This window comes from Lithobates pipiens, unplaced genomic scaffold (assembly GCF_037356315.1).
Source record: "Lithobates pipiens isolate NorthernLeopardFrog02 unplaced genomic scaffold, aLitPip1_a1.2 Scaffold_13, whole genome shotgun sequence".
Taxonomy (NCBI): Eukaryota; Metazoa; Chordata; class Amphibia; order Anura; family Ranidae; genus Lithobates; species Lithobates pipiens.
This window is the reverse complement of record NW_027507718.1, coordinates 283,547,718-283,560,780: the sequence shown is the minus strand read 5'-3', so window position 1 is coordinate 283,560,780 and position 13,063 is coordinate 283,547,718.

Below are 13,063 nucleotides of genomic sequence, written 5' to 3'. Positions count from 1 at the left end.
GGGAGGATGCTACACACAGAGGGTTTGTTATCTTAATGAATAGAATGCATTAAGATAAAAAGCCTTTACAACTCCTTTAAAAAGACCAGCTTGAAAAATGCCTAATATGCTCTTGACGACAGTAGGATTGGTTACATTATGCATTGTTATTAATCGCATATGCCTTTGTGCAAGAGCCTATTTTTATGCAAGTGTATTTTATGCATTTTCCTATATTAACCTCTGGTTATTAGTTGGCCCCAAAGTTTCTAAATGACAGTCTTATCAAACAATAACATTCTGTTGAGTTACTCAATATGTAATTTGTGACATATTGTATGTTAGTACAGTTAAATGTTTATATTTTTAATCTGTGGTCACACCAGAATTTAAGTTAAACATTCAGTACAGGACATAGGATCTTTAATTTTAACCATTATATATGTCTAACTTTAGGTGATTTGACACTGGAAAAAAAAATCATAAAAAAATGAACATCCCTTATATAACCCACTTTACTTTTCAGCTAGCTTCAGTGTTTTGCTAGTGTCAGTGATTCTCAACCTCAGTCCTCAAGTACCCCCAACAGGTCATGTTCGCAGGTTTTTCTTTATCTTGCACAGGTGCTTTAAATCAGAGTCAATGGCTTGGTATCTTGTACAACTATTTTATCTAAGAGAAGTTTGCAAAACATGGCCTGTTGGGGGTACTTGAGGACTGAGGTTGAGAAGCACTGCCCTAGGTGATAGATGCCTTTTCTCTACTGAAAGAATCTTAACTTTTTTCTGTGGATTTTTTTTTCATAAAGATTCTTTGATTACGATTCCTGGCTGCACCATAGCCATTGTGTCTCCTTTCTGCAGCTTCCAGGCAGTTGATTCCCCATTTGAGACTAAATCCCACCCAGGGTGTGAAGAAATCTTCTGCTATAGTTACAGGGCATGTGCTCTTAAAATCTGTACCAGGATACTGGTTCTCTGTATGTAATAGGGACACTGTCTGTTTAAAATTGGAAGCCATTTTCCTGACATCCTGTCTGTTGCATGGCCTCTATTGTTCCTCTGTGTCTTCCATTTTCTTCCTCATGGGGCACATCTTTTGGCTAGCTACTAACTCCCTGGCTACACAGCGCAGCTTGGTGGGTTCAGCAGCCTATAGTGTATGCCAAAGAAGGCTTAACTCTTCCCTCTCCACAGCAGAGAAGGTGATTGGGTGAGTACCCTTTTTGGGACACTTTTCACTGCGCATGACAAATCACAAGCGCAGAACAAAGGGGTCAGTGAGCCTCACTAGCTCAGACTGAGCACAGGGGTGGGGGGTGAGGAGGGTGATAGTTTCTCTCCACATCACCTTAGTACCCTCTATTTGGACAGTTGCCCCCAGTCTGATTTTATGTCTTCTTATGGGCCCACTACTAGCCATAGCTAGTAGCTGTAGATAGCCAAGGTCGCAAAAAAAAAACCCTTTGGTCTACTTTCTTAAATCGGTCCCTGATTTTGCTGCTGATATGCTGTTTGAGGAGGAGATAAATGAGGAAGATTATATTCTTCTGAAGATTCAGATCAGGATGATATGGCTTTGGTGGAGATTTCATCCAAGCTTAAGGACACCATTGGTACTCCTAATTCTGTATACTTTTGGTTACTGTTAAAGCAGCCTGAGTCTGCACATGCAAAAGTCCCCAGCTTGGGGTCCCTAAAATTGCCCAAACCTGCCCATTCCCCTCAATCTTAGAGCCTGTCTTGTACAGTGGCTAGGCTCACCATAAAAAAAGCTCTTTGCTTCTCCTAATAGTTGTACTCAGCAATATCCTATTGAGGGTTTCCTGTAGAAATCAATGAGAAATAAAAGTTGTTTGCTTCTCCTAAAAGTTTTACTCAGCATTAAACCCTATTGAGGGTTTCCTGTAGAAATCAATGATCTCTGTGGTGGATACAGCCATTGTTTGTCTTAAAGAGACATTAGTGATCTCTGTGGAGGATAAGGACCCAATGAACCTGCTGTGGCCTTCTGCCAGAGCCTTGCTGACTGGACTAAGTGCATGGGCTGAGACCCTAACTCCATACCGAAGGATCCCTTGGTTCACCACCACCTAGAGCTTTTACCTTCGGCCTTACACCCCTGCTTGGCTGATACGTTTCTAATGTGCCTCCTCTGTAGCCATATGTGGAGGATCCATTGGCTCAAATGCTGGCCAGTGGAACCTCTGTGCAAGAAATGCCTTGAGCTGTTGCTCTCTGAAAGAGAACACATGTTTGGTCTCCAGCCCCAGAAAAAAGAAGCAGCAAGACCTTCTAAACCTGAAACTAGGAAAAGTTCCTTTTGTCCTTCTCATGCCTCCAGGCCAAAGTATAAGTCTGAAACACACTATCATTGGAATACATGGACCTCTATGCCAGCTAGATCTGGCCCCAAGACTTCTTCTTGTTATGGGGTGTCCCCACTTGTCTGAAGGCATTTAGGAGTTCTGGTTCCCAGAAATCTCCAATGTTTAGGGCCAGAGGGTCATTTTCAGAGATTACAAACTGGAGTTTAGGACTCTGCCTTCTCCCCACTTCATGCTCTTAAATGCGCTTCTCTTTCCACAAAAACTAGTGGATCTTCTTGCTGTTGTTCAGCAGTTCATCTTGCAGTTGGAACATTGTCAAGATCTCGAGTGAGGAGAATTTTTATTCATACCTGTTCACAGTTTCCAAGCGAAATAGAGGAGTTTGTCTCATTCTGGATCTGAAAACTCTCACCTTTTCTTGCAGGTTCAAAAGTTCCACATGGAATCAACCAGGTTGGTTAATAACTCCCTCCTTCCAAATGATTTTCTGGCTTCAGTGGAGGCCTCTAAGATGCTTACTTGCATATTCATTCACATCCTTCTTTTTCATCAACACTATATGCATTTTGCTGGGTGCTCAGTATTAGCAATTTTACTTGAGCCTGTCCATGGCCCCTCAGGTTTTCATCAATGTGCTTGCCCTAGTCCTAGCTCTGCTCTATTTTAAGGAGATACACGTTGTGACAATCTAAGGCTAAAATATCAGTCCTCCCTATCCCTGTCAGACAATTTCCAGCAGACAGGGCAGATTCTGGAAAGATTCAATTGGGTTCTCAACTTTCAGAAGTGGTTGGTGAAGCTGACTTAATAATTTTTTTTAAAATAAGGCTTTGTAATTTGTACAGTATAGGATTTCATGTCATCTGTGCCCAGTCATGCCAAAAAGAGTTAATCCAGCTCTGAGCAATCCTCTTATGTTTTTTCAGTGAGATGAAAACTGACAGACTGAGAAATACCAGTCAGTTGTTCCCCATGCTGTGACAGGTGATTTACATATCTCACGCACAAGCCTTCGAGAGGCATTTTGTGTAATTCCCATGAGGCCATGAGCATGCTCTGATTCTTCACAGAACATGCTCTGCCACTCCTGTGGCAGTGTTGTGAGAACGAGCCCCCCGGCGCGAGGCTTGTCCCCGCAACACTGGCTGGCCAGGGGAGTGTAGTGTTGGGCGGAGGAGTCCTCTGACGTCACAACACCACGTGCTGGACAGCAGATCCGCCCATAGATTTGGGAATATTGCAGGGCTCCACTAAGCTAAAGGGGTGAATAATGGTAAGGATACATGTAGGAAGCATGTATATCCTTCTAGATATGCTCTATGTTATTAAATTAGTAACAATGACAGTGGGTTTATATCCACTTTAAGGCCTTTGTGGAGGGTGTTGTGCACATATCTTCCCTGTTCATTCCCCTGTGGGGCCTGAACCTGGTTCTTTTGGCCCTTCAGAGGCTGCCCTTCGAACCTATTATGGACAATACCTTACTCATAAGGTAGCCTTTCCCATTGCTCATTTTGTTTACACAGAGGATCTCCGAGTCAGAGGCCTTATCTTGTAAAGAGCCTTTTCTAGTATTACACAAGAAAAATGTTACCCTGAGGTCAAAAGCCTCCTTTCTCCCTAAGGTGTTTTCCTCCTTCCACCTTAAATAAGGCATTGTCCTTGCTTCTATATGTCCTGCTTCGAAACATCCCAAGAAAATTTCTCTCCACTCTTGTCTGCAGATTTCCTCTTTGTGCTTCCAGAGGGACTCCCTGCTTCTCTCTCCACCATTGCTAGGTGGATTAGACAAGTCACCAATCAAGCCTATGTTTAAAGGATAAGGATAACCGCTCCCCTGTTAAGGTGTACTCTACCAAAACCTTTAATGCTTCTTGAGCTTTTGAGTGTCAGGCTTCTATTAGATGTTTATTAAGTTTTACCAAGTGGATATTCAAGCCTACTCTGATGCCAATTTCAGGTGTAAGGTGCTATATGTTGCTCTCTGAGTTTTGTCGAGCCTTTCTTGACCTGTTTTGACATTGGACTGTTGGCGTTTGTGTACAGTGTTGCCCACCCCTCGGTTGGACAGCTTTTGGATGTGCCATGGTTATAAATAAAATATCATGTGTCATGTACTGTATAACTAAGAAAATAGGATTATGGACTTACTAGTAAAATACATTTTTTGGCGTACAGTAGAGGACACGGGTCTCCCACTTCTGTTCTTTATTACCTACAGATTGTTTGCTACGTGACTGGGAGTGGGAGGGGCTATATAAGTCCCTGCTGCTTTCTTATTTTTGTAAGCATCCTTTCATCTGAAGGTAGCTGCATATAACCTATGATAAAGACTAAAGATCCTGTGTACTGTACTGTACTCTAAGAAACAAAAGAAATGGTAAGTCAAAAATCCTATTTTTTTATCAACAGATATCCTAATAGGAATTAAGTTATCTATCAAATTAACTGTATTTAGTGTCGAGTAACTAGTTCCTTAAGCTCTCTAGATCAGAAGTAAACAAGTCAGAAGTGAAAATGGCAAAAAATTATATTATCTGATTCCTAAATAGACTTTAATAGAAGTCCAAATTTTTTTAATAAATTAAATAGTAAGAAAATATTTAAGCAGGCAGTTCCAAAACATTTACAGTTACTGAGATACAATGTATTAGTGCATTAACAGAGCATTTACTGAACACAAACCAGCTCCTTGTCTGTCAAACATGCAATTAAATGCCAGTTTATTAATAATTATTATTAGTATTATTATAATACAGGATTTATATAGCGCCAACAGTTTGCGTAGCACTTTATAACTTGGGGGTAGACAGTACAAATACAATACACTTTAATACAGTAGGAATCAGAGGGCCCTGCTCCTTAGAGCTTACAATTTAAGAGGGAAGGTCAAGAGATACTTGAGGTAATAACTGTGTCTGATGTGCTGATTGAGAAGATAAATGTACAGTTGTTAGGTGGGGACCAGATAGGCTTCTCTGAAGAGATGAGTTTTCAGGGATCATCTGAAAGTGGATAAAGTAGGAGAAAATCGGACAGCTTGGGGTAGCGCATTCCAGAGGATGGGAGCGGCTCTGGAGAATTCCTGAAGGCGAGTATGAGATGAGGTGACAAGGGAGTTTGAGAGCAGGAGGTCTTTCGAGGAGTGAAGAGAACGACTAGGTTGGTATTTTGAGACTAGGTTAGAGATGTACCTGAAGGCCAGGTTGGGGATGGCTTTGTAAGTTATAGTTAATATATTGAATTGAATTCAGTGGCTGAGTGGCAGCCAATGGAGGGATTGGCAGAGGGGTATATCAGACGCTGAGTGGTTTGTGAGGTGGATGAGCCTGGCAGCAGCATTCATGATGGACTGAAGTGGGGATAGCCTATTTAGAGGTAAGCCAATGAGGAGGGAGTTGCCAAGGGAGTGGTGGGAGATGACCAGGGAGTGGATTAGAAGCTTTGTTGTGACATTGGTTAGGAAGGTGCGTACCTTGGAGATGTTGTGGAGGTTGAGGCTGCAAATTTTGGATAGCGACAGGATGTGGGGTCGAAAGGTTAGTTAACCTCCCTGGCGGTACGATTATTTTGGATTTTAGGTGCTAAAAACGGTACAATTATTTTGCATGAAAATTTTGCATGAAAATTTGGCGTCTTATATTGTAGTCCTGTAATTCTTAGTAATAACTCACTTAAATCTGTCCAAACCAGAGTCTAGCAGACATCCCGGGTATGATAAAGTTTGAAAAATGAAATCATAATAATAGTTATAAATAATTGTACCAAATATAATATAACAATCATAAAAATGATTCAATAATGTAATCAAATCAAAAACACAGAAATTTGCTCAGTTGCAGAATTGTCACTGTCATTACTTTTCAGTATTTGATGACGGATCTCCCCACAAATCGCTATCACTATCACTCAATCCTGCGAGTGATTAGAATTTATTATCACTGTTTTCTAGCTGGTCTAAAATCATTTTTGATGTAAAGGGATAGTTTTGGTTGCTATGGACAATCTCCAGTTTCCAGGCATAAACAACAGTTTTTATAATATAAAACTGCATGCAGGACACTGGACAGAACACTAGGGACAAAGGGGATGTGAAATTATTACATACAGCAATGTAATCTGTAAGATTACATTATACTGTATGTATAATGTGTTTTTCACTTTTTGAATTTGGCGCCAATCTCCGTCCTCGTGCGTCACAACGCTCGCAGGGCATGGAGATCAGCGATGTGATAGATCGAGCGAGACACGGCTCGCTCGTACATCGCTGGATCCAAGGGAGAAGGTAAGTAAGCATCCTCCTGGATCCAGCGATGCGATCCCGAGTCTGGCTCGGGGGTTACCGCTTTTGGTATAAAAATTCCACCCCGAGCCAGACTCGGGAATGCCGTCAGGGGGGTTAAGAGTCCAGGATTACACCTAGGACCTTGGTGTGGGAGGACAAGCAGATAGTTGAGTCTTTGATATTGACAGAGAAATCAGGGGAAGTGGCACCTGAGGGAGGAAATATCATGAGCACGGTTTTTGATAGGTTAAGTTTGAGGAAGTGATTTGACATCCAGGCTGATATGTCTGCTAGTAAGTTGGTGATGCGTGAGGAGACAGATAGAGAGAGCTGGGGGGGGGGGGGTGGAGAGATATATTTGGGTGTCATCAGAGTAGAGATGATATTTAAAGCCGTGGGAGGCAATCAACTGACCCAGGGAGGTGGTGTAGATTGAGAAAAGGAGAAGTCCAAGAACAGAACCTTGGGAAACCCCAACGGAGAAAGGAAGAGGAGAGGAGAGGAGGAAGTAGAGTTGTAAATGACACTGAAGGAGTGGTGGGATAGGTAGGATGAGAACCAGTGAAGAGTAAAGGAGTGGAGTTTATTGAGGAGGAGTCCACTGTGCCAAAGGCAGCAGAGAGATCCAGGAGAAGTAGAACAGAATAGTGTCCGCTGGTTTTAGCCATTAGTAGGTAATTTGAGAGTTTAAGGAGAGCAGTTTACGTTTAGTGTTGAGGGTGAAATCCCGACTGAAGGGGATCAAGAAGTTTATTCATGGTCAGATGGTCTCTTAGTCGATTGTAGACCAGTCTTTCAAGAAGTTTGGAGGAGAAGGCGGGTAAAGAGATGGGATGTAAGTTGTTAAGATTTGTGGGGTCCAGTGAGGGCTTTTTAAGTATGGGGGGGACTAGTGCATGTTTTAGAGAGTTTGGGAAGATGCCACAAGAGAGGGAGAGGTTGAAAATGTGAGTTAGAGAGTGTAGAATTGAGTCAAAGGGTGAGCATAGCATTTGCGAGGGAGCAAGATCCAGGGGGCAGGTGGTTAGATGAGTGTTAGATAAAACTTTAGAACCTCATTAATAGTAGCAGGGTTGAATGAAGGAAGTAATGATTGTATCTGTGGATATGGGGTGTTGCATGGGGGAGGTTTTTTGCACATTGGAGATCTCCTCATGAATTGTATCAATCTTTATCCTTATTTTTGAAGCGATTGGCGATCCCCTGGCTAGTGAGTGAGTTAGAGGGTGGAGGCAGTGAAGGACAGAGTAGAGTGTTGAAGTTATTAATTGGAGACTATCTTCATCCAAATTAATTTTACACTAGGCAGTTGATAAAATTAGCATTTAGAGCAGAGACTGCGAGCCAGGCCTTCACATTCACAACATCAATGCCTGACCTCACAAATGCACTTCTGGAAGGAATTGTCAAACATTCCCATAGACACACTCCTAAACCTTGTGGACAGCTGTTATGCTGCAAAGGGTGGGCCAACTCAATACTGAACCCTACAGACTAAGACTGGGATGCCATTAAAGTTCATGTGTTTAAAGACAGGTGTCCCAAAACTTTTGACAATATAGTGTGTGTAACTGAATTTAGTGATTGGGAATGTGGGAGGAAGGGAATTATTTTAAATGTTTGACCTTGTTGGCATGTTGTTGCCATAATGAAGGAGTCCTGCGTAACCCATAAAAATAAAGTCTATACACATTGTACTGGTAAATCTATAATACAGCTTATTAACTAAACAAAAGGAATGATGACTTTGCACGCAGCTGTGCACCTTGGTCTATTAAGTGCCCAGTCAAGGACTTTAATCATTTCACTTGAATTCTGTTTAAATGGTTCCCTACTTCAGTAAACAGTGGAACCAGCCCATCTACTCCTACACACCCCCTGAATGCCTAAGATTGCCTCTGTGTCTTTATTTCTGATGTGGAAATCCCATAGCTAAATGTTTTCATTGCATGCTGTCATAATTACTACCATACACCTTGGAGGATTTAAGTAATTTTCGGTAAAACTTACTGCACTGTTTGATTTTGCCTGCATTGCCTTACCACTTATAACTGTTTTCCTGTTTCTTTTTGCAGTGACAAGTCTAACCACGCAAGCATGAAGTTGTAAATAATTAAAACTGTGTATTTATAGATAAACATTTAAAATAATGACTTCATACGTTTACATATACCTGCTTCTACATGTCCATATTTTGTCTTCTTGCACAAGCTATTTGACAGTAGTGAACACTGCTGATGGAATCTCCGGATCTGTGGAGTTACTTGACCATAAGTTTATATGACACTTTTTATTAGTGCTTAGCTTATAAACATCTATACGCTTGACTTGTAATGTCATGAAAGACCATTTGTTGAAGACATATCACCATATACTGACAAATAACTCTTCTTGCAATTCATTTCCAACTGAACCTCCATGCCAAATAGCACAAGTGATTTGTGTCGTCTCAATGTTTGTACAGACTAATGACATGCATGACGTTTCCAGAGTTTGCTGAGTGGTTGAACTTTATATGCTAGTCGATTGATCTTTGTGACTACTTACCCAAATCCCTTAACAAGTCACTTTCATTCAATTGAAGGGAGTAACGCCATGGCTCGTAGCAAGGAAGAGATAAGGTGGTTGAGATATAAGAGCAATGCTATTCTGTTTTGGAGATCCATCCAGCAATGTATCATCTCCTACTTGACAAGCCCAGATCTACTACTGAGGCTCAAAGGTCCTGATTGTCTTCAGCATCTTTTCATTCCATGCTAACCACAGCCCTCCAGGAAGTACAAGATGGGCATATCACAGTTATCAAATATGTTCCATGGATGCCACAAAGTTTGGAGTTGAGTTGTCTGAGAGGCTGCATCCTGTGGTGCATAAGAAATATGGCTATGGACAAGGTTAACCAAAAATGGAGAGACCTAGTTTTCATTCACAGACCAATCCTGGCTCATGTGTGTTTTTATAAACTAAGCAGCAATGGAGATCCTCCATCCCAGAGATCCTTTAATTCTCTGATGGGAGTAAAATGTATGACCCTGTGTGGCAGGATCTTGCTAACATTGATATAATGCATTCACGTTCTCATTATTTTTATGAAGAAATTTGTAATGTGCAGTCTATGGTTAGCCACAGTAAATGTTGTGGTCGCCAAAGGGTTTTGCTCTGTGCTTCTGCCTAACATGCTGATAATCAATCATCATGCCTTATTTTTTGCTGTTGTACCTTTATTCACAAAGCCTTGATAAAAGCATTGATGTATTGAAGAGATTAGATGTTAGTGCATAACAGTTGTATCATCATTGTGTGACTGACTTTATTTGCATATTCCAAACCCAGATGGTGGTAAGAATATAGCTGCTTATACATTTATAGATGTAATATATTATTAGTCTATGTCTTATTATTATTATTATTGGTACAGAAGAAATGTTTATTTTTGGTTTTATTCTACTTTAAAAGGAAAAAAACTAAAAAAAAAAAAAAACACCATTGTGTTCACTTAAGACAGTATTTCAAAGCTCCTTCTTTTAATTGGGGGGCACATTGCATACAGATATGTAGATGTGGATAGGTAATATTTTATAGTCAGGTTGTGTTTTACTGTGTCTACAAACTGCTTGTATGAAGCTGTCTTTAAAAGCACAATATTGTCCATTTTCGCATGGTAATCATACTTTTTGAGGATATCTTTCTTATAACTAATGGTTTTTACAAATGTATTCAAAGCAACTACACAGATCCCCTTCACTGTATGTACAGAAATGTATTTTTTACGGTTATCATGCAATGAACCAGTGATCCCCCACCATCTTTGTAAGAGGTTTGCCTAAAATGAGACAACGTGGGGTAGCTCTCTCAGGTATTAAGTCAGAGGAACAAATTTATGAAGAAAATCTATTTTTAACAAAATAATATCCTGCAGAGGCTTACCCTAATGGTTGACTTGCTTTATGCTAAAGCATGCTAAAATAAATCTATAGTATTTGCTTGTGTTTTCACACATCATGTGTGAGTCTGTGAAATAATGTTTAGAAAGGGAGAAGTGAATTTCACTTTTTATTCAAGTATTGAGGTATCAGTAGATGATTGTGGTTTTCAGGTACAATGGAAACAAAACACAGCTGACCCTCATTATATGCTATATTACCTAATAATAATATTTTAATAATATATCTCTTTCTTTAGTTTTGACAAAAATTAATAGGCAGTTTCCCCTTACATTGACAAGTGACATTTTCAGAAAATACAAGATTTCCACTAAAATAGACATTCATCCTAAAACAGCAATGTATATATTCCTCCTTTGATTTTTATGCATCAGAAATGAATGCTTTACTTTTGGTTAATTCCATCATGTAGTTACTGGCTGTACTTTGTGTTTTAACTGTTATATGGTGCTAGCCATTTTTGGTGGAAGCAATTCATGCATCATATGTGGATGCTTTATCTTACAGTCTATTAAAAAACACAGTTCAACTCATTGCTGTAAACTATGAAAAGTAATTCCCTTCTCTTTCACCCCACAGCAGTTTTAGAAATCTGCGTCATCACATAAATTAGGTTAGTTTCATTGCGTTTTCTTAAACAAATGCTTTAAATTCAAGTCAGAAATGGCATACTCTTATACATTTTATGTTTGGTTCCATATTTACCTATACAACCAATTTTCTCCCTACTAGGTTGTTGTCCATCCCTTGGAACATAACAGTTTCAACCAAAACTTTTTTCATTGTGGAAAGAGTAGAGAAGGATTAAAATCTCTCTCGGATTTTCTTTGCTGGGTCCCTAAAAGAGAATGGAAATGCTTTTTATACTAGAGTGGCAAAGAGAGAAACCTCTATTAGGTTATTACTGCTGTCTTTGCACTGGGGAGATTTCCTTTTGTGTCACCATATCAGAAAAAGGGGGGAATCTTCCCAATGGGGTCACAGGCAGCAATTAAACCATTCCCCACTCTGTCTGGCCTACAGTTCAGCTATAACATTATTAATATCTATGCTGATGCCTACGAAATAAGAACATAGGAAAAATGTAATATTGGTAGGTAAATGTATGTTTTTTCGTTTTTGTTTTTGTTTTGAATAGAACAGAGTTGGGTTAAAACTTTGCAAAATTTTCTTTCACTTCATCTCCCAGAGATGCAACGGGTAATTGGGGGAAAACTCTCAAAGTGAGTGGAATTCTCCCCAGTCAGCTGTCCTTGAATCAGATGTCCCCATTTGAGGATTTCCCCTTGCGACTCAAATATTGAATTTATTTTCAACAGGGTGACAGCGATCACCAGTACAAATAGAGGAATGAATCTTCCCAATGGGGAATCACACAGCAATACAAGGGTAATCTTTCCCCATGCTAACCAAAAAAAAAATGGTTTTGCCTAAAGATCTTCTTTAATAAGTTCCCTACCTCATTCCCACACACAACATACATCACACTTTTGCATTCCTTAACTGAATTCATTTGTGTAGGTAAAAATTGTATTTCTGTCATATGGTAAGCTTTATATGACTGAAAATCGAAATAACTGTTACCTTTTATACAGTGATTGCACTAATTGCATTCATTGTTAATTGCATTCAGAACATGTTTTCCATATTTATTCTTCCTGTATTTTGACAGATTTTAGCTTTTAATTGCCTGTATGCATTTTATTTGTGAATAGTTTAGTCATTACATGGGGACTAGACACCATTTTCTAGCTACGGCTTTGTTTATAGAGGTCTGATTTGTAAAGGGTAAAAGGAAACACATTCAAGACATGCTTTTTTCTCCTTTTACCTTATTTTATTACTATTTACTTTTTGTAAGAATATAATAATATTTAGCATTCATTTGTGGTACATTTTAGTTAAGGCTAATAGCAGGTTGACAAATGTAAAGCCAATTATTTTTTAACAAGCAGTCCTCTTGGTCATTAGAAAATTTTCACTGCTCTTCAAAGCAATTGAAGTCTCAATCTTTTCAATGAATGAAAAAAAGTCAGGAGGAAGAAATGCTGCTTACATGACCAGCATTTCATGTGACGAACCTCTCCTCCAATCACAGTATGTTTTTAGTAGTATTTTTCAGAGAATACCAAAGTTTCTACACCCAAGCCTGCATATTATAAATAGCACATACAATGCAGGCTTACAGTAAACCCTGTGAAATCCATATGACCATAATCTTTATTATTCATTATATTAGTATTAGGCCATGTAAAAGTCTATCATTTCTACCTGTTGTGCTACAGATATGAAGAATTAGGCTAACATTCAGAGCAAACCTGTAACTTTGTCTCTATCCTCAGCATCCTAGCATGCAGGATATCTTAAAAATCCCATCCCTATTTTTCATTATATATTGAGTATAACTGTGATGTATTCAGGATCTATAACTATGATATACAGTTTGAAAATGAACCCAAGGAGATCTATGTTTCTTCATCATGGGACATAGGATGGTATTCTGGAACCAATGGGGTATGCAGCTGC